General features: G+C 32.7%; 3 long non-coding RNA genes across 4 annotated transcripts; 1 reads left to right on the forward strand and 2 right to left on the reverse strand.

The window, feature by feature from the left end:
* The first annotated feature begins 478 nt into the window (after positions 1 to 478).
* LOC139991221 (uncharacterized) lies at positions 479 to 9,838 on the forward strand. The gene is made up of 6 exons (XR_011800759.1): positions 479 to 927; positions 2,824 to 5,089; positions 5,178 to 6,031; positions 6,861 to 7,820; positions 7,922 to 8,133; positions 8,194 to 9,838. It is a non-coding gene; the product is annotated as an uncharacterized lncRNA (long non-coding RNA).
* A 957-nt stretch (positions 9,839 to 10,795) lies between these two features.
* On the reverse strand, positions 10,796 to 12,759 carry LOC139991219 (uncharacterized). Of its 2 annotated transcripts, XR_011800757.1 has the most exons (3): positions 11,708 to 12,738; positions 11,410 to 11,584; positions 10,796 to 11,120 (listed from the first exon to the last, which is right to left on the reverse strand). It is a non-coding gene; the product is annotated as an uncharacterized lncRNA (long non-coding RNA). The 2 variants fall into 2 exon arrangements; XR_011800756.1 differs by having other exon boundaries at positions 11,410 to 12,759.
* Positions 12,760 to 14,795: 2,036 nt separating this feature from the next.
* Positions 14,796 to 19,073, reverse strand: LOC139991217 (uncharacterized). The gene is made up of 2 exons (XR_011800754.1): positions 17,005 to 19,073; positions 14,796 to 15,023 (listed from the first exon to the last, which is right to left on the reverse strand). It is a non-coding gene; the product is annotated as an uncharacterized lncRNA (long non-coding RNA).
* Between the last annotated feature and the right edge of the window lie 129 nt (positions 19,074 to 19,202).

Consider the following 19,202-nt stretch of genomic DNA (forward strand, 5'->3'; position numbering starts at 1 on the left):
ATCTCCCTAAAATAATTCTCACGTGATATACTAATATTTCCTTCATAATTATTCTCAACATTTAACTATGACGTAATGAAATAATATTCAAATGATCACAGGAAATAATATCGTGTATGACCGGCAAGAATATATTTTTATTTCTTATCCTAATCGGTATAAGTTTCACATCGTGCTTTGAGAACAACGTCCTATAGATGTGTAAATACACATATTCATGTGAAAATATGAAAATATGGTAATACATATTGCTTACCTTTAGCAGACAAAAGAAAATCGAAGGATTTGTTCTGAGAGTTAGTCCTCGGAGCACGTCGTACGCGTACACGAGTCGGAAACGAAGTGGCGCGGAATCAACTCGCCTCGCGACAGCCGAGAACCTCTCCTCTCTGCTTCGGCCAATCACATCCCTCCTTTGTACATATCCCCTCCCCGCCTCCCGATCCTCTCCTAGGGACGGTCCGCGGTCCAGCCACGTTCCTTCGTTCCGTTGTTTCTACGAGGACTCCGGTTGCTACCTCGACTTTTTTCGTCCTAATTATTATCCTCCGCCACATTCTTGCGGAAACAAACGAAGAAGTCATTACATACAATCGAATATACGGCGAGTTTCAAGGTCTTAATTATCGAGCCCTAATAAAGTTCTTATAGTACATGGATTTATACGATATTCGAAGTTTACAAAAATTGTGGACCAGTAACTATGAGGTTACAGAATATATGATAATTTTATGGGGATATTTACAGTGGTTACAAAAAATATTTGTACACCCTTGTATTTATTATAGTATTTATTTACTAATCAATTAAATCCAAATATATTAAGTTTCTTATCATTTGGTAGTACTTTCATGTAACGACTAAAACTTGATACTATGAAAATGAAATGTGACACCTAATAAAAAAATGCTTCATTGGAAAATGCAGGTATGTAAAAATATCTTTCGTAGTTACTGTAGATGTAATTTTTGGCAGGCGATTGAGAATGAGTATCTTGAGTACCTATAAGAATTACTCTTTAGTGGTTAAAGATGATTTCGAGAGAATAACAGTCGGTGATTAATATCGATACCCGAATCGATGAGATCGGATGTGGCTCGAGCCAAATTCAGTTGGCTGGTCTTTGAGCAAAACACTACGCGAAAAGTTGAATGTTTATGAGTGTTTGAAAGAAATATAAAGTATGTGTGAGAATGTTTTATAAGAAATGTTTTATGAAAATTAATGGAACGATAGAACTTTGAACAACTATCGATGAATATGTATTTTTCTAATCTTTTTCATTGGTGAAACTTTTATTGCAAATATTTCTTGTTGAATGAATATTAATGTTTTTAAACGTTACTCCTCGTTTATTCTTTTTTCATGATGTCAAAGTAAAGCAAAATATTTGCAATATTTTTCAATAGACGATGCAGTACAATGTGCACAATCGATAATCGATCTCGTTTAATTACACGATCGGCATATCGAAGTCAATGGCCTCGAAACAAAGAACCGACATAAAAGGAAGATAACTATTCGATTGTTATCCACCTCGAAAGATACAATAGAAATTTCTTTGATGCTTGTTTTAATTCTATTATAGTTCATTTCAAATAGTAAAAATAAGAAAAAAATAAATATTAAAATAATTAACATCCGCAGAATATGTTATTACAGATAAAGACTATTTTACAATTTAATCATATTTTAATTCAGATCAGGGATCAATGAAAATTTATATCTGGGAATTAAAAAAGGAAAAGAGGTAAAGAATGATTAATCTCCAACCATTTATAAACTATAAGAGGTTCAGCAAAGTAACGCAAGATCCTTCTACAGAGGACAAGGTCTGCTCTCGATCTTATGAATCATAGCGTTGCTAAAGCGTATTCAGACCCTTCTTTCACCGTTCGTGCAAAAACGAGCATTGAAGTTCAGTGATCTGAAAAATGATTTCGACCAACTTCCGTGGAATTTCGAAATGACCGAGCTATAATCAGAAACACGTTTATGCATTATATCTATCTATGCTTTCTATGCTTATTTGATATTTTAATGAGACCCCTGTACAAGTGTAAATGTAACGGTCTATAAATAACGGATGCCATATTCTCACCTGAGCTTCTTCAGCCGATTATGACGTCGTGTTTGTCGTCCGTGACACAACACGCTTATAAAAACACGTAATCTACTTGTAACGTCTGCATCTATTTAATTCTGCTATCTCCCTGCACTTTCTAAAACCATAAAAATGACGTCACCTATCAACATCGTTCTCAATCCCCTTACCTAATCCTTCAAAGGGTTATGATGGGATATTCCTGTTTAAAAAGATCAGATGTTTTTGAATGAAAGTTTAATATTATTAAGACGATTAATTTCTTAATTTGAATTTTTAATTAAATTTTAATTACAAGTTTAAGATCACAGAATTTTTATTAATATATTTTGCATCATCATAATTCGGTTTTAACTTTATAGGATTGTTGTCTTTCTGTATGTAAGTACTCTAGTGTAATTTGTTTACTTGGAGTGCATTGGAATTGTTCCAAGATATTTATCCTTTTCATATTTTAAATTCGAAATTAGCCTACATTACTGTCATTGAAATATAACAATTGTGTCAATTATATTCCAAATTATATTTTAATCATACAACATTTCTCGTAATTTCATACTCGTAATTTCTAATTTCTATCAAAATACTCAATCTGCTTAGGGTTAAATCTCATTCCATGTATATTAAACGATTAAATTGACTATATTAGATAAATATAATAATTGCTAAATATAAAATTTATGTCAATTTTGATTCAGAGGAATATTCTTAATTTTTAGGTTTGTTTGTTGAACTTTTGGTATGCTTTGCTGGTGGACGGTCCGTTTCCACGTTGTTCCTTGGATTCCCCAGAATATATAGATCATGAAGCGTTTCCGGAGAACGGTGGAACTCCGGGAGTGTCGCCTGGCCGTTACGAAATCAGCTGTGCGCCTGTCGGTGCTTGTTGTAGGTCGCGTTCAGGACTCCCCTCGGCCTCCCTTCTGCTCTGTTCCTCTCATTCCATCTAACGAGAGAGTTAGAGGAGAGGGGATATTAAAGGTCGCCTCAACGTGGAGATCAATACGAAACCTACATACCTACCTTCCCTATCGGACCAATGGGAATGCCCAAAATGATCCTTTTCGTAACTATTAATTATCTTTTTATGTTTAAGACAGTCAGTTTGATATAATTGCCCAATTTACTTACTTTCTTAAACCTAAACAAATAATTATTCTTCTATAGTCTTATCAATTAAATTCTTCCTCTCAAATTGGACAATTTATTACAATTATATGTGTCCAATACACAATTATATGCATTATTTCATTAGATTCTAGATATTTCTAATACAGCAAGTAATGATAAAACTTTTGATTTTTGATACAGGGAAATCATTGAACAGGTATTTATTCAAATACATTTATTTATTAAGTACTCAACATGATAATCAGGTTTTGGGAGATTTAGCGTGATATATAATCTACTCAAACACCTTGTTGTTTTCTGATAAAGCTATAGGAAGAATATTCCAGGATTTTTAATTTTTTTCTTTCAATTAATGATTAACTCATCCTTTCGTCAAATCCTATTAGAAGGTTTAAATATCTAACAAGGTCAAATTTATAATAGAGTTCATATTTTTTAATTGGGAGTGTGTAATATACTCGAAAAGGTAACATTTGTTTTCATTTTCTATCTAAATTTTGATCGCAATTAATACCTATATCAATCATCTAGTATGGACTTCTTAAAGAATGGAATTGAGCAACAGTTGATGTTTATAATTAGATAATACATATGTATGTGTTTTTTAAAATGAGTTTCACTTCTTCGACTTCACTTTCCACAGTTCACGTCGTCAATGTCATTTAGTGGTGGACAGTACGGAAACTTATTATCTGTAATCGATATGGCTGAAAATCGATCGGTTTCAAGGAACGATTATTGTGTTCGGGGAAGAGGTACGTGTGTAATTATCAGTGACGCGACGATATGAACGAGGAAGTTACCGATTGAAATCGAGTCTCGAAACGAAGACAACTTTGCACGCCGTTATTATTAAAAATATTCTAAAAATTCTGTCCCTCTACAACGTATTATCGTCATTAGAAGAATTATGTAACGCTTTGAGCTGGCCGGTCTGGTTGAGTTGACGAGAAAGGTTACGTCAATGGCCGGGGGGAAATTACTTTTCCTCGCTTGCCCGTTATTTTTATCCTAAGAACTGTTTCATGCCGTTTCCACCGTTATGGTTTAACGAGAACCAGACTCTTCCATTCAGTTCTCTAGCAAACAATCCTTTGCTTGTTTTGTAAACTTCAGAATATCTAATTGTATATTATATATTAAATATCAGGTTCATACTGCTGATTCTAAAAAAATTGTCATGATATAATCGAAAAATATGAAGTAGTTGATATTACAATAAAATATACTCAGTAGATCGATATGGTAACAGGAATTGATTATAAATATAACATCGCCTTGTTCATACGAAATCAGTATTCCTCTTCTCGTATTTATCTATTCACTACTCACCTTCGACAAGTGTCGCCACAATAATCGTAACATGATATTGTAAAAAAAATGCTTCGGAATTATCTTCATGGACTCTTAAAGTATTATATTATATAAAGACATTAATATATTATTACAATAAAAATTACAAAAATATTCTATTAATACTTAATCAAATTTTCTATTCACTTTTTTTTCTTCATAATGAAATGTTTAAGTGATAAAGTAAATAAATTATTCTTACATCTTTATTACAGATTCAAGGATTTTTGAAGCAAGTAAAGAAGCAGCTATAAAGCTAACTTGGCTTTATAATAAAAAATAATCAAAATAGAATTGAAAACAAATTAAAAAGAAAGATCAAGATATGGAACTAAAAATTATCAAAAGAAACAACCGGAAGACTAGTATAAATAGAACAACTCTAAGATAATTATTATTGACCTTAAATCGCAAACAGTGACCTTGAAAAAGAGACCTCGAACCAAATACTATTTCTGTATTCTAGCACAATCGTCTTATTGCATTACACGAATTATAACTGTAAATACTATACTACTAGTCTCAATTACATAAATTATTAATATCCATATTAAATACATATTAAACCATTTTGTTTTACTGTACATAGGAATTTGATACTCTGGTTTCGTTCGTCATATGTTCAAGGATATAAATATAATACACATACATGTATTTGTAAGAACGAGGAATACAAGAAGACGTGTAATTCATTTTTAAGGAAAATCAGGTATATCGTAGGCCAAGCACTGAGAAAATTGTCATTTGAATCGCATACGTAAGAACGCTGCGCTGCTTTAAATACAATACCATTACAACGACATTAATTCACCGATTTAACCGTCTCAAGAGGCAAGCGACTTTATCGCGTGACTGGCACCGAGTACGACAAATATTTGTCGTCCAGTTTCTTCAGTCAGCGTCACACCTATCAGAAAGATGGCCGTTTTTGCAAAGAGCAGCAAACGGAAAACAAAATTGTAAATTCTTTGTAATCCATAAATACGTAGTACGAAAATGGTATGTGATGTTCGACCGTTGACTAAGGGCAGTTCTCAATGTCAATGCCTCAGCAACGATCGAGCACCACTGACTGCTCCGTAATTTCGACACGTTCGCCAGAAGCAAATCACCGGTGACCACCGTTGATGGCCACCTTGCTTATTTGTTGCATAATATTGGCCGACGATTCTACGTCAGATATACATACATACTTGCTTTCTGTGGAAATGTTCGCTCGTGCCAAGATTATCTGCTGGCATCTCGAGCATGGAAAACATCCCTGCCAGACCAGACCGCTTCCTTATCGATCTTTTGCCGCGCTTTTATCGTTTTCGCTGAATCAATGCCATTCGATGGTTTACGTAGTTTCTCATTTCGAAAGTAGTAAAACTGTCGTATTCAGTGTAGTGACGAGGACTTTATTGGTGATTTGATCTATCTCTTTGGTTTTAATTTTCATCGGTAAGTGGAGGAGGTTTTAGTAAAGTGACACTGATGTGCTAATGATGAGAAAACAAATAATTTTAGATTTTACTTACTTCTTTACACGTAGATCTTTTGTATATTTTGCATGTTTCGAAAACTTCGTATATTTTCTTCTTTTATCTGAATATCTGATATTTACACAACTTATCGATGAAGCAATTGAACTTGAAACCGAAAATTTTAACGAAGCAAAGTCTTATAAGTGAACGTGACGATCGGCACGTAAGATTTTTTACGCCACCAATCATTAATTTTACTTGCATTGAAAAAATTATAAAGATTATGTAAAGAACTTTTAGAATATAAAAACTATCGAGATCGATAAGTTATTTCCAAAATTTTTAAAAATTTTAATGCGTATATATATTTCTTTATTCTTCTTTTTTTTTTAAATATAGCTTCCCTTGATTGTTAGGAAAGTATAATAAGATTCTTCACTGTGAAATCTGTCCGCGGCAACCCGGTGAACTCATTCAAATCAATTGATGAGACCGAGTTGATATGTTGCCAATGAAATTAGCCAGGAGGACAATTAAGCGCATCGTTGAACAAATCCTAGACAAACTTGTCGCCGTTGATAAACACAAACTGTTGCCTATAACTAGAGGAAATTCTTCTACATTAAGCAATATGTCAATAACATAATGATTTAAATTCTACTGTTGCAATACAATTATTGGAGAATTATCGAACATATCTTGATTGAATTTTTATGAGAATAGAAATCTATAGTAAAGAAGAAATATGAATCATTAAAGTCAAAATTATTGAAGAAAAATTTATTAAAAAAGTATCCATGTTTCAGCTCAAGTCCATCAGAACATCAATAGAAGACCGATGTTGAGGAGGAAGATACAATCTTATGCTCCAATTAACTACAGATTGTCATCTACACCCTGTTGTTCAACACTGCAATAATATTATCATCAAAGACTCAATTGAATCGTTTAAAGGAACACCTTACCAATGATATCCTGATGAAAAATTGCGAGTAATCAGCTGCATACGATTCATTATTTTAAGAAACTGCTATCTCTTATGCAAACTGCAATTATCTAGCGATTCAGCAAGGCTTAAATTTAGCGAGGAATTTCGCTAAGTCGGCGAGACGTAAAGGCTGGAGGGCCCTGCCGGTGCTGGGACCGAAATACACGACGATTATACCGGCGACTCCTCGAATTGTTTCTCTGCGTGTGGCTTTTTTCCCCTCACCGTTACAGATACGCCTCTGCAAATGTAAATCTTCGTGGCTGTAGTACAGTCAGGCATACAATTCCATCGTAAAGATTCTCTGTAGTCTTAACGACATCATCTTCCGAGAGTAGTTTTCTGGTTGTGGTTTTCTCTGTGTATTATGTTAAATTAACAGGATAATCACGTGTAACATGGATACATATATCATAGATAAATAATTATAAATAATATAGGTAATTTCGATTAATTTTAATTAATATGAAAATTCTACTCATAATATAAATAATATGAAAAGTAGAATAGTTACTGTTAAAGTGACTTTAGTTGAATTATTTTAATTTTTGTAATAGAGAAATTCTTTCTTGGATTATATACATATAATAAATGGAATTAATCAGTGAAAATATAAGTACATTATGTCCATTGTTATTCAACTTAAATAATTTTGACATTATGTATGTCATAAGTAATTCACAGATATTTCTGTTTTGAACTTTAGAAACACAGGCATTTGTCTAATTCTGATTGATTTATTATATGTTTCCTGAGAATCTGTGAAATTTCAAGCATGGTAAGCAAACTATAGAGTAAAATTCAGTGGATCAATAATTATTTTAAAATCAATATATTATTACAATAAGCCATAAATAACATGTAAATTCTTTATCTAAGAGTTGTAGGTAAGAATTATAAGCAAATGATGGATAAGACTAACTGAGCTATTCACATATGAATGGAACCATCCGCATATATAATCTTTAAGATTTTATACATTTTTCAATTACGTTATCAAGATGTATAATGAGTGTTCAACTTCTCAAAAAACAAGTTGTTTTCATAAATCCACTTATGACAAGATGATATAAATGATTATAAATTTCAAAGTAAATTTTGAAAAATAGCATTCTCAGCATCACAATTTCTCTGTATATTTTAATTTATAGAGTTGATTAGTATGAATTTTGAATTCCTATATTGAAGAATCGAGATTATCAAAAAGCCCCATAAACGATGTAAGAGAAGCGAAGGATGGAACGAACGGTCGCTGTATTTTAGTAAGCTGGCTGCGATAGTTTAAGTCTTAAGGCAAGTCATTTATGTCGCAAGGGATCTCACGTCTTGAGACATCGCTCCCTCACTGTATAGTAACACGAGTGGCCGTGAAATCGGCTACGTCGGCCATTCTAAAATCGTGCCAGAATTTCTTGCCAAATTTAATTGGAGCTCCGTCCTGTTTACCTGTGCGAACCCACGATCTTGAGCGTTTATCCATCTTTCCTTCTCTCTCTTTTTTTTCTTTTCATGCCTTTGCTGGCAAATTTTCGATACGAGACAATCAGACGAAACAATGACTCCTTGATAATATGCCAAGGAACCTGATATTGCGAGGCTTAGCTCAGTTATTTAGTTATTTCTGCGATTAACATTTTGTTGCACAATTGCAACGTTCTCGAGAATCATAAAATTAATCGTTTTATTGTTTTGTTTAAAGATCGACAAGTCATGACGAATCGTTGGAAACGAACAACGGAATATTTTGATTTATCTGACAAACTGTGACAGGCATGATTTGGAGCCGTTTTATATCTACCTTTTCAAATCGTTAACGCTATAGATTGTAAGGGACGCACGTATCTTTGTTGGTCCCGGATCGATGTTTGTTAATTTTCACAGATGTAGCCTACACCTGTGAATTTTGGTCGCTTATCGCTCCATTTTTTATCGCTTGATAAGCTTCAAATTTAGGCAAATGTTTCCTGTCTTGTGATAAATATTCGAGTATTTTCTGTTTTTCTTTCATCGCGTTATTTTAGAATTGTTGAAAAAATTTGTGAAAGTATGGAACAAGGTGTTTATAGATGAAGATATTATAACGACAGAAGCGCAATTTCTGAAAATGAAAATAACTTTATATGAATAAATATTCACTTATCAAATCATTTTTTGGGAAGTATTGGTAATACCACCTTTCTCATTTTATTATAAAACTCGATAACTACCTTTAACTGTCTTAAGGAAAGAAGTAGACACTCCTAGCTTTATTTTCAATTTTTTCTTATGAGAGATTAAACAGAGAGAAATAAGAAAATTAACACTCATTGATATTTTTATTAAAACACAGCTAATTCTAAATTCTTTTGTAATAAAGTGAGTTTCCTTGGGTTTTGTCTCCTACGTTAAATTCTAATAAAAAGTTAAAAATGAAAAATGCTTTGTAAAACGAAGAATATGGAAGCTATACTATTTTTGTGCTGGTTAGAGAGCTTATAACAAGTTGAAGCGACTTCGAAAAATCGTTAAATCGTACACGTGCACCTACTTGTATTACGTCAGTAGTTCACGTAATAACTGCTAAACGATAATGATTTGTTAGCTTACAAGCTGATTGCAGCTTCTGTTACCAGGAGAATTACCTGCAAAATGATCATTTAATAACATCCAAATGTAGATTGAATTTTTTTCAAATAAACATTTCATATAAAATAATCAAAAATGTTTCAAATCTGTACCCACCTTTTTGTTTATAGATATATTGCAATTATAACATTTAACAAAAAGTTCATCATCGTTTAAAATGCTACTCTTACTTTATATAAAATATATGCTAAAGAAAACTTGTTAAAGTCTCTAAAAAGTACGTAATAAAGTTTATCACTAATTCGCAAGATAGAAACTTCAGACTATATCACTAAATCAAAAAGATACAAGATAAGTGGCATTAAAAATCCGGAAGCTTATTTTTCAAAGCTTTCGAACGCTTCGAAGGTTTACGTTACGCAATCGTACATCGCTCAAAATAATCAGAAACTACGGCTTAAAATTTTATTACACGCTAAAACATTCGTGATACTTGAGAATCTTATATGTATTATCACTCCTAACAGCTGTAGACCACATTATTCGCCCGTAAAACAAATTAATTTTGTAAAATTAACAACTTGTATCTTTTATGGTGTTTTTTATGAATACTTATTAAATTAAAACTTTCAATTTAACCCAGATTCTACCCAGCTATAATAGCTTTATACTCTATTAAAAATTTCTTTTAACTTTTACAAAACTAAAACAAAATTAATCTTCTCAAACATTAATATAAAACAAACATTTTGACTGAGATACTTCTCTTATCCTGTCAAAATATTTGTTTTACTATTGCAAAAAGGTCTTCTAAATACTCATATCATATTCATAAGAAATATTTCGTTTAAACTCAACTAAACTAAATTATATTCATAAACACAATTAATTTATCTCAACTCAATTATTTCCTCAAACATAGCGAATGACTACATTTGTAAAAATTTTAAATAACATGTGTAACAATACTTATTCAAAGAAAGTGAATGTTCTTATATTCATCAAAAAGCAATTTTAATCCATCTATTTCAAATAATCAATGAAATTCAATTACTTAGAAGAAAATTATTTTAGGTTATGTTTAAATTAAATCTATACGAAGTCAAAATTCTCGTAATATTCCCCAGTTTGTATCTCTCGTATTTATGATTCGCATAATAAATGCAGATTTTATCGTGGCCTTGCACGTTGCTGTTTCGGTGAAGCGCGCCAAATAATGTTGTCATGTGCGACCAGGCTTTTGCGGAATCTCCGGTGTTTATAAACGTTTAATTATCCGTGGCCAAGACTTTTCGGTGAGCAGCGGGCTTGTCTATTACGATACACGTCGTTTGAAGTGCCGGGAAAGCTATGCGATCTATTTTCGAGCTTGAGGATTCGCTGTTGTCGGGCGGACACGCTCCGTCACTCGATCTTCCTCTTTCGATTCGAAGAAAGCTCGTCTTTCGCCGACTGCCTTCCTTTGCCACCCGCGAAAATCCTCTGGTCTATCTTTAGCAGCATCTTCAAGGTTCTGGGAGGAGAGTGATAAAAAGATAAATTAGTTCTTTGTATGTAGTGGCTAAAATTAATAATTGAAGTGATTAAAGATAATTTTAATAATAAATCAGATAAAGATTGATGATTTGAAGAAAGAATAATTGTGATTTGGATTTCTAACGGAAAAACTTATTCCAAATATCTTTATTACACTGTAACCTGTCTTTGTAGTCTATCAGAATTTGTTATATTCGACAAAATTGTGTGTCTGATCTTTTTAAGTAAAAGATATTTATATTATCCTTGTTAGAAATGGTTCTTACTTGTGTGTGTTTATACAACATAATTAAAATGATTATATATATGTATCTTAATTTTCTTCCTATTTTATATAACAGTACTATTCCAATATTTTTTAGCTTCTTCAAAATATGATTTTGTGTATGGTTTACTTCATCTCGTTTTAAATGATTCATTATTTTTCATTCCTTCTATTTCCTAAAAGCATGAGGTAAAGGTAACATTTTTTTCTGAAAGGAGGTTAGTTTCTATCGTTTATAAAAAGTCTATCATATTATCAAATACTCATGATATGAAATATTTTTCTAATTATACTTTTACATTTGCATTCATGTTTCCTTTGACTTGAAGTAGAAAATATTTTTCCTCTAGAGAGGAGAGTTAAAGAAGATAATTTTGTGGTGGCCTGTAGGTCGAGTCAGACTTTCATCAGTAAAGGATGCACCATGCTCCTTTTATTCTGTTATGCCACATTCACTAGCTGCATTCTATTTCTCCCTCTTCAGCTAATTTCACGAGAGCTCGGTGGACTGACCTCACGAATGTTTGTCGACGATTGGCTGTGGTATTTTAAGCGATAGCTATATTTCTGCTACACTATACTTTATATGTACTTTAAAATTTATAACACTTTATGAATTGTGTGCCAATTTATTATACAGCGTTTTATACACTTAAAACTTTGTGTTGAATGAAATTACAGGTAATAAGTTGTATAGATCGCTGCTATTATACGCTTAAAATTCCATTTTTCGAGTAGAGAATTACATTTTGTTCATCCTCAATTATTATTTTTATACTGATTAATCAAGTATTACAATGTAGTATAAGGTATGATGTATAATTTTATGTAGGTTATTAAAGCCTTTTTGTTTCATAAGTTGTAGCAAAATTTCAACAATTATTTCGAACTGTGATTGAATGAAAGCTTTGATTGTAATTATATGTACTGTTTCCAATATTTCATTTAAACAAAGAATTATTTAAAACTGTAATGCAATCGAATGCAATTTTAAAAATATGTTCCGTACAATTTTTATGCACCTTGAGAGTCTACGATTACGATACTTTCGAAAGAATCGGTAGATGTCTCCACTAAGCATTTTATTTCATTAAGCAGGTAATATAGATTTCTTCACGCACTAAATTCGAACTGATTTTGATCTCATAATAAAATTAAAAAATATGCCTTTAAAATAATTGAAATCGGTAAATAATCCATGAAGATTTTAATAATTAATTATTTCATTATTTCTTCCTATAAATTCACCAATGACACTGTACCAATTATCTTATAACAGATTTAAAATGTAGAAGTATAGAGATTTAATGAATTCATAAAATTTTATTCTCAAGAACTATGTATTTGTAGTGTAGTTTATTCAACTATATATACATAAAGATTTATCTATTTATTCAAAGATGCTTCGAAGAGTTTAGTACAGTGAAGATATTGGTTCATATTGAAAATACAATGAGTTTATACTTATATATTATTAAGCTATACTTATTTTAATTTTGTTATTTTTCTTTGTAATTACTATGTATTTTAACATTAATTTACACCCTAGATAGTATCAATAGAATTTCCAACAAACCTTAGACAATAAAAATTCCTATCAGTACCATTCATATTTTGTACCATTATAAAAGGGCTATTAATTTCATGGTGTTCTCATTGTGAAAAAATCTGAAGAGAGAATCCCGGAGCGGAGAATTCCACGGATATCATGCCCTCACCAAAATCGAATTGACAATTAAGTATTTAGGGTGGCTGCGGGTCGCGTGTCAGGAAGAGTCATCTTCGCCAGCATGAACATACGTAAAAACATATGGTTCCTACATGGGGTTCAGAGTGCACAGTCCCTGAAGACACTCGATGAAACAATTTTGTACGGAGTCCTCGACTGTCGCTGCTTTCGTTCATTTTATAAACATTTTAATAGAAACTCGTGTTACATTTAACAAATATAAATTTATAACTTCTAACTATAACTAACTATAATATATATATATATAACTAATTATAAATGTATATAAACATTTATAATTTCTTACAGTTTTCGATAACAAGAAATTAAAAGAAACACATGAGGATTCTATAAAATAAAATTATAATACAAAGAAATTCAAATAATTCCATTCATTTTTCTATTATATTCTTCAAATAGGCGAATTAAATTATTGTCAAATAAATTCTCAATTCGTACATCTACATTTTAGTCTACACTATTTCACGTTGTAGCTTAATTTTGTCTCGCTTCGCCATAAAGATCGTGCGGTCTTCTACTTAAAGTAACAGATAGAACAAGATCGTTACACTCATCCAGAATTCTTACATTAAATAAATTCTTTCTCATGATTATGCGATGCTTAATACACGCAACAAATAGAATTAATCAACACAGATATCAGTATAATAATTGCCACGTTTCCTGTTAAATTCTTCAAATACCATCACAAAACAAAATTCTCTAGACTCTGAGATCTACGTTTTTATTCGAACAAAAATGTCGATTTCGAAAACGATCTCAGAGGGAGATTAGCCTTGACAGCGGCACTTTTATGCGACATTTCTGGATATGGGCGCAGTTTTCCACCGGAGCACCCAAAATTTCGTGTAATCAGATCTAAAGACGTCCTCGTAAATTCCCACCCGCAGTCCTGTTATATTATTGTACATAGATGATCTTATGCGGGATGATATAAACCTCGTAGCATGTATCAGAGTCCGAATTTCTCGTTCTCACGAAATATGAGGGCATAGGTCCTCGACTAATTGCTCGTCAATGTGCACTGTACCTTTTCACAACGAACGTGCTCGCCCTCGTTTTGCGTGAGAATCTATAACTACGTACTTTAATATTTCATCTGTTCTTTTATCTATCCAGAGCTGCTTCTTAGACCTTGGTATAGCGATGTTGGCTCATATTGAGAATACAATGAATTTGCACCTAATTGTTCAGCTAAACCTATTTTAAATTTGTTATCTTAGTTTAGTAATCATCTATTAATCCATTTAGTAATTTCTATATAATAATTTATTATTAATTAATCATAATGATTTAGTGATCTCTATTAATCCATCTTCTAGATAGTGTGAAGAGTTTAATATATTGAATTAGTATGTTACTGTACAAGTGGTGTATTTTTAAGAAATTTGAATAAAATAACATTCTTTTGGATGAAAGTATATGCGACCAATTTTTGGATAGCAATATTTATCTATATACAATAAGAGGAACATTAAAAAATAATTTGATTTTCACAAAATTTCGCAGACAATCTTTAACTGATTTTATAAAAAGATGTAGAAAGAGTTATGATATAGTTATATATACTATAAATCATTTATGTACAAGTATATCACGGTGAATTAGAAAATATATGAAATTAAAGAAGAATAAGATTTCCAGCGTAAATTTGAAGAGTATGATTTGTATTAGAGAATTTTAAATTGAAGTACGTAACTCTATGGACTGGTTTCAATATGTAAATCAAAGTATCATTACGAGAAACACCCTGCACGTGAATACAGAACGGGACAGCGACGGATGTGACTACGTCGGGTTAATAAGGATGCGACGTCATCAGGCTGCGACGTTACATTTTCTCCTTTGAATCACGATCTCCAAATCTAAAAGTGCAATTAAATACCAGCTTAATTATTATTACAATTAAACGAGACAATTTATGAAAAATTTCAACTCCGAATTTCTAACAAATAAGATTATCAATAATTTAATTTAATACGTTCTATAACATTCTACAATATACATTCTATAGCGTATATTTCATAGTATATATTCTACGCCCCCTCAACCTTCACATTTCATAATTAATAATCTAATCAATCTCATTCTACAGTGTATATTTCACTCCCCTTAACTCTCAAATTCGACCCTTATAAATATCTTCAATCCTTTCATCAATAATCTAATTTAGCTCATTCTACACCCTTCAATTCTCAAATCCTACTCTCTTCAATTTCGCGACATCCTAATTCAACTGTATTTTACATTCTTCGCGCGTTACTCTACTTCATTAACTCTACATCTCTGACTGATCTACATTTCATTGCTCGGACACGTGATTACCATTGTACTTCTCGAAGAAACAAATTACATTTGCCTCTAGTGTAAGCTTATTTGTATTGCAAGAAAATGATATAAATAAGCGTAAATTCTGAAGAAATTTCATAAAAATTGTAATATCCAACACGCATCTCTTTTTCCTTTTAATTTATAGAGTTAATGAGTATAACTTCTGCGCAATGTAATTATTGAAAACGAAAGGCTTAATTTACATCTACTCAACAGGTGGTCTCCTGCGAGCGATATACACCTGTTGCATGCACTCAATCCACGTGGTCGCATCCAGCATATTTCAAACGAGGAATTCATCTCCTGTATGAATCGAATCTCAGGTAGAATCGCAGCAACCATTGAATAGACAGTGCGCGTATATTGAAAATACCCAAGTTCTTTATATCCGATCGAGGGTGGGGATCGACCATCAGTATTTCTCCTCAAAACACATATAGCACATATAAAAGAGTCTTCGTCGTTGGCCATCTCTCTACGCTTTGACCCGTGAAATATACCAGCATGATATAAAGTGACTAATATCAATGACTGTTGCTTGTTCGCCAACGTTCCATGGGGGTGAAAAAAAGGAAAAAAGCGAGAAAGGAACGTTTATTGTGATCTCGATCAGGAATCTCGCGACGCTCATGTGGGCACGTTAATTCTTGGGCCACGGCTGTCATAATTGCCTCCTCTGATGGCCATTATCCTGGTACCGGTGATGTTGTAATTTGTTTTGCTTAGGGGAAGCTTAGAGAACATAAAGGGGGTGGAATTTTTCTGGTCGATATAAGAGTTGCTTTTTTTATTTTTCATTAATTTTGATAGAAGCGATGAAATGATTTGTCAAGTAGCAAATTTTTTGTGATTCTGTTATTTTCTTAGAAAGATATCTATTGCTTTGTATGTTTGATTTGTTATCTGATAATATAATAGATATTGTACCCATACATAACATAATCGCGTTAATATTGTACCCAAGAATTATCTACTATAATTATGAAAATAAATAAAAGCAAAGTTTAAATGCTTCAACATAAGAATCGCGTTAAATAACATTAAACCTATTTTATCTTTGATATTAAATTCTGAGATCATTTAGTGAGAAATTAAACAACTAAATCTATGAGACTACAATTTAACGGCTCTAGAGAAACATAGTAAATCTAGTTAAAATAGCGTTTTATCCAAAATAGTCACAAAATTACGTCTCAAAAAGACTCCATGCCCAAATATTATCCCAATATAAAACCAATGTTTTAAACAATCTATGTATCAAATCCGTCTTGTACAACATTCTCCGATTATATCGAACTTATGTTTGGACTGTACTTTGAAGGAAGTCCTGAGAATACGGCGATATCAGCGCGAAAAGAGAAACGCGAGCATGGCTGGCGAACAGAGAGCGAAGGTTCCCCGTCGCCTTCGCGCAATTACGTCCAATTGAACTAATTCAGCTCAATTGACGTTAACAGGCTCAATTGGTCGGCCCTGCCAGCCTGGCCACACGGCAATACTATCCGGTCGACATACCTACGACGTAAAAAAGAGCGGCTCGCGTGCAAAAAGTCGCTTCCAAACCCTCCTCTTCACCTCGTTTCCCTGTGTCGTTCGATCTAAATATACTTCTCAACAAGAGAGACTCTTTCCCTTTGTCTGCTTATTATCAGCTCGCTACGTTCTCCATATATGTAAAAGCTTGTGTACATTATATATGTATATATATGTGGATTATATTAGTCTGTTCTGATCTAAAAAATAAATATGAAAATAAAATATCGCATACTGTAAAAAATATAATATAAGAATAAAATATAGTGTAGAAACAAAGTTAGAAAAACGTGAATATTGAAAAGTGGGGAGGTTCCTAATTTGAAATAAAAATTCTAAGATTCTAAGATTCTAATTTCAATAAAATTACGATTATAGTATAAGAAAAGATATTTTGGAAAAATTGTTCTACTGCGTTCGTTAATTAATATTGAAAAATAATAGTATTATGTATTTGAATTGTAAATTAACTTTAGGAATTATAGATCAGTTTTGTAAAAATTGTAAGATTACAGAAGGTTGTTGGAAAATTACTTTCTGGGTGTATGAGAGATGTAAACAGAAATCTTAGGGGGTTGAAGAGCGAGGTACCCAAGTACAGTAAGTCAGAGTCAAATCGTCATCCACCGTTGAAGGAGGGTATTATCGGAAGGGGAAGAGGTGGAGCCGAGAAACTCCTTCTATTCTGCTGCTAGAAATGGTGGGGGCGGAACGTATCGTGTCCATTTCGTTCTTATCTTTCCTCCAGGTCTATTCCCCTCTCTTGCCGCTTCGAAGTGGTTGGTGGGAGATAATTATTCTGTCTTCTCTTTCTTTAACCGCTGATATCCCCCACTTCGATAACAAGTCTTTCTCAGTTTGTTCAATATTGCATTTTGTATTACAAAATATACCTTTTTACAAAATATATATTTTTTAACAAAAATTTAGTAGTATATTAAAAATATTCAAATTTAATATTGTAACAAATAATAATAGTAAAAGTTTGGTAGAAGATTTTTGACTAACTTGTGAATATTGAATATTAAATACAATTTACATATAGAAAGTTTTTTATTATATAAAAATCATAATATTTACGAAGATTTTAAATAGCGCACATAAAATTTTCATAAAATTAGCACTTAAGGAATTTATACATGTAAAATATTGTTAATGAATCATATACAAGAAATCTCAACAAGATAAAAGAATCACAACTTCATAGCTTACATTAAATCATATCACTTGAATTCAAGATACAAGTATGCTTTGTCATAAAAAGATAATTCAATATGTAACTTACAACGAACCATATCAGTTTTAAGTTAAGATATGTACTTATTTTTATCATACACAACTTCCAACAAAGAATTCTTCAACAATCACTACACACTTATAAGAACATTTTACTCACACGAACAACGCGATTCTTCGATCTCCGTTTCAAATTTGGCGCGCTCCGAACTGTCACTTTCACCGGGCGCACGTGTTTCCTGTTGCACAGTCAAGGTAGCGTTGCGACTCGGCCAGGTTCGGGCAACATCGTCCGCCAGACCTCGTGTACAGCGAGAATCGTCTGTTTCTTCCGAGAGACTTCACTTTCCACAAAGTTTCACAAAACTAACCTAAAAAACAATTTCGTAAACAACGACAAACGTAACAATTATACAGAATGAACGCGTTTCTATGATTTAGATACGGATAGATGATACAGGACACGAAATTCTTGATAGTGTGAACGAGAAAAAGGGGTCGAAAAGAAAGTCGTGCAGAGGGTCAGTGCAGGAGGCGACCCGTTACTGCAGCCCGGCACCACCGGACCTTCACTTATATCGTCTCTCGGCTAATAACGCTAGTAATGTGATATGATTAGCTTAGTTGAGTTCAGTTTAGTTCGTATTCGTTCAATTTAGTGGTTCGCCAGCAAAATCACATCGAGTTAAACCCATTTAGGCCAGTTAAGTTACCGACTTCTCGCTCTTGCGCGCTTGCCGTCATCCTCCCGGTCAGCCGCCTCCTGCATCCGCGGATATCCTGCAAGCATGAGTGCGCGCACGCTCGATCACCCGCATTCAGTCACCTTCAACTTCATTGAAGTTTGATCCAGTCGGTTCAGTATGAATATAGAGGAAATTGAAGATTCTTGAAACTTCTGCTGCTTGCTTCAGGAATTCTGTTTGAAGGTAGTTGAAGATTAG

This window comes from Bombus fervidus, chromosome 9 (genome assembly GCF_041682495.2).
Source record: "Bombus fervidus isolate BK054 chromosome 9, iyBomFerv1, whole genome shotgun sequence".
NCBI classification, from domain to species: Eukaryota; Metazoa; Arthropoda; class Insecta; order Hymenoptera; family Apidae; genus Bombus; species Bombus fervidus.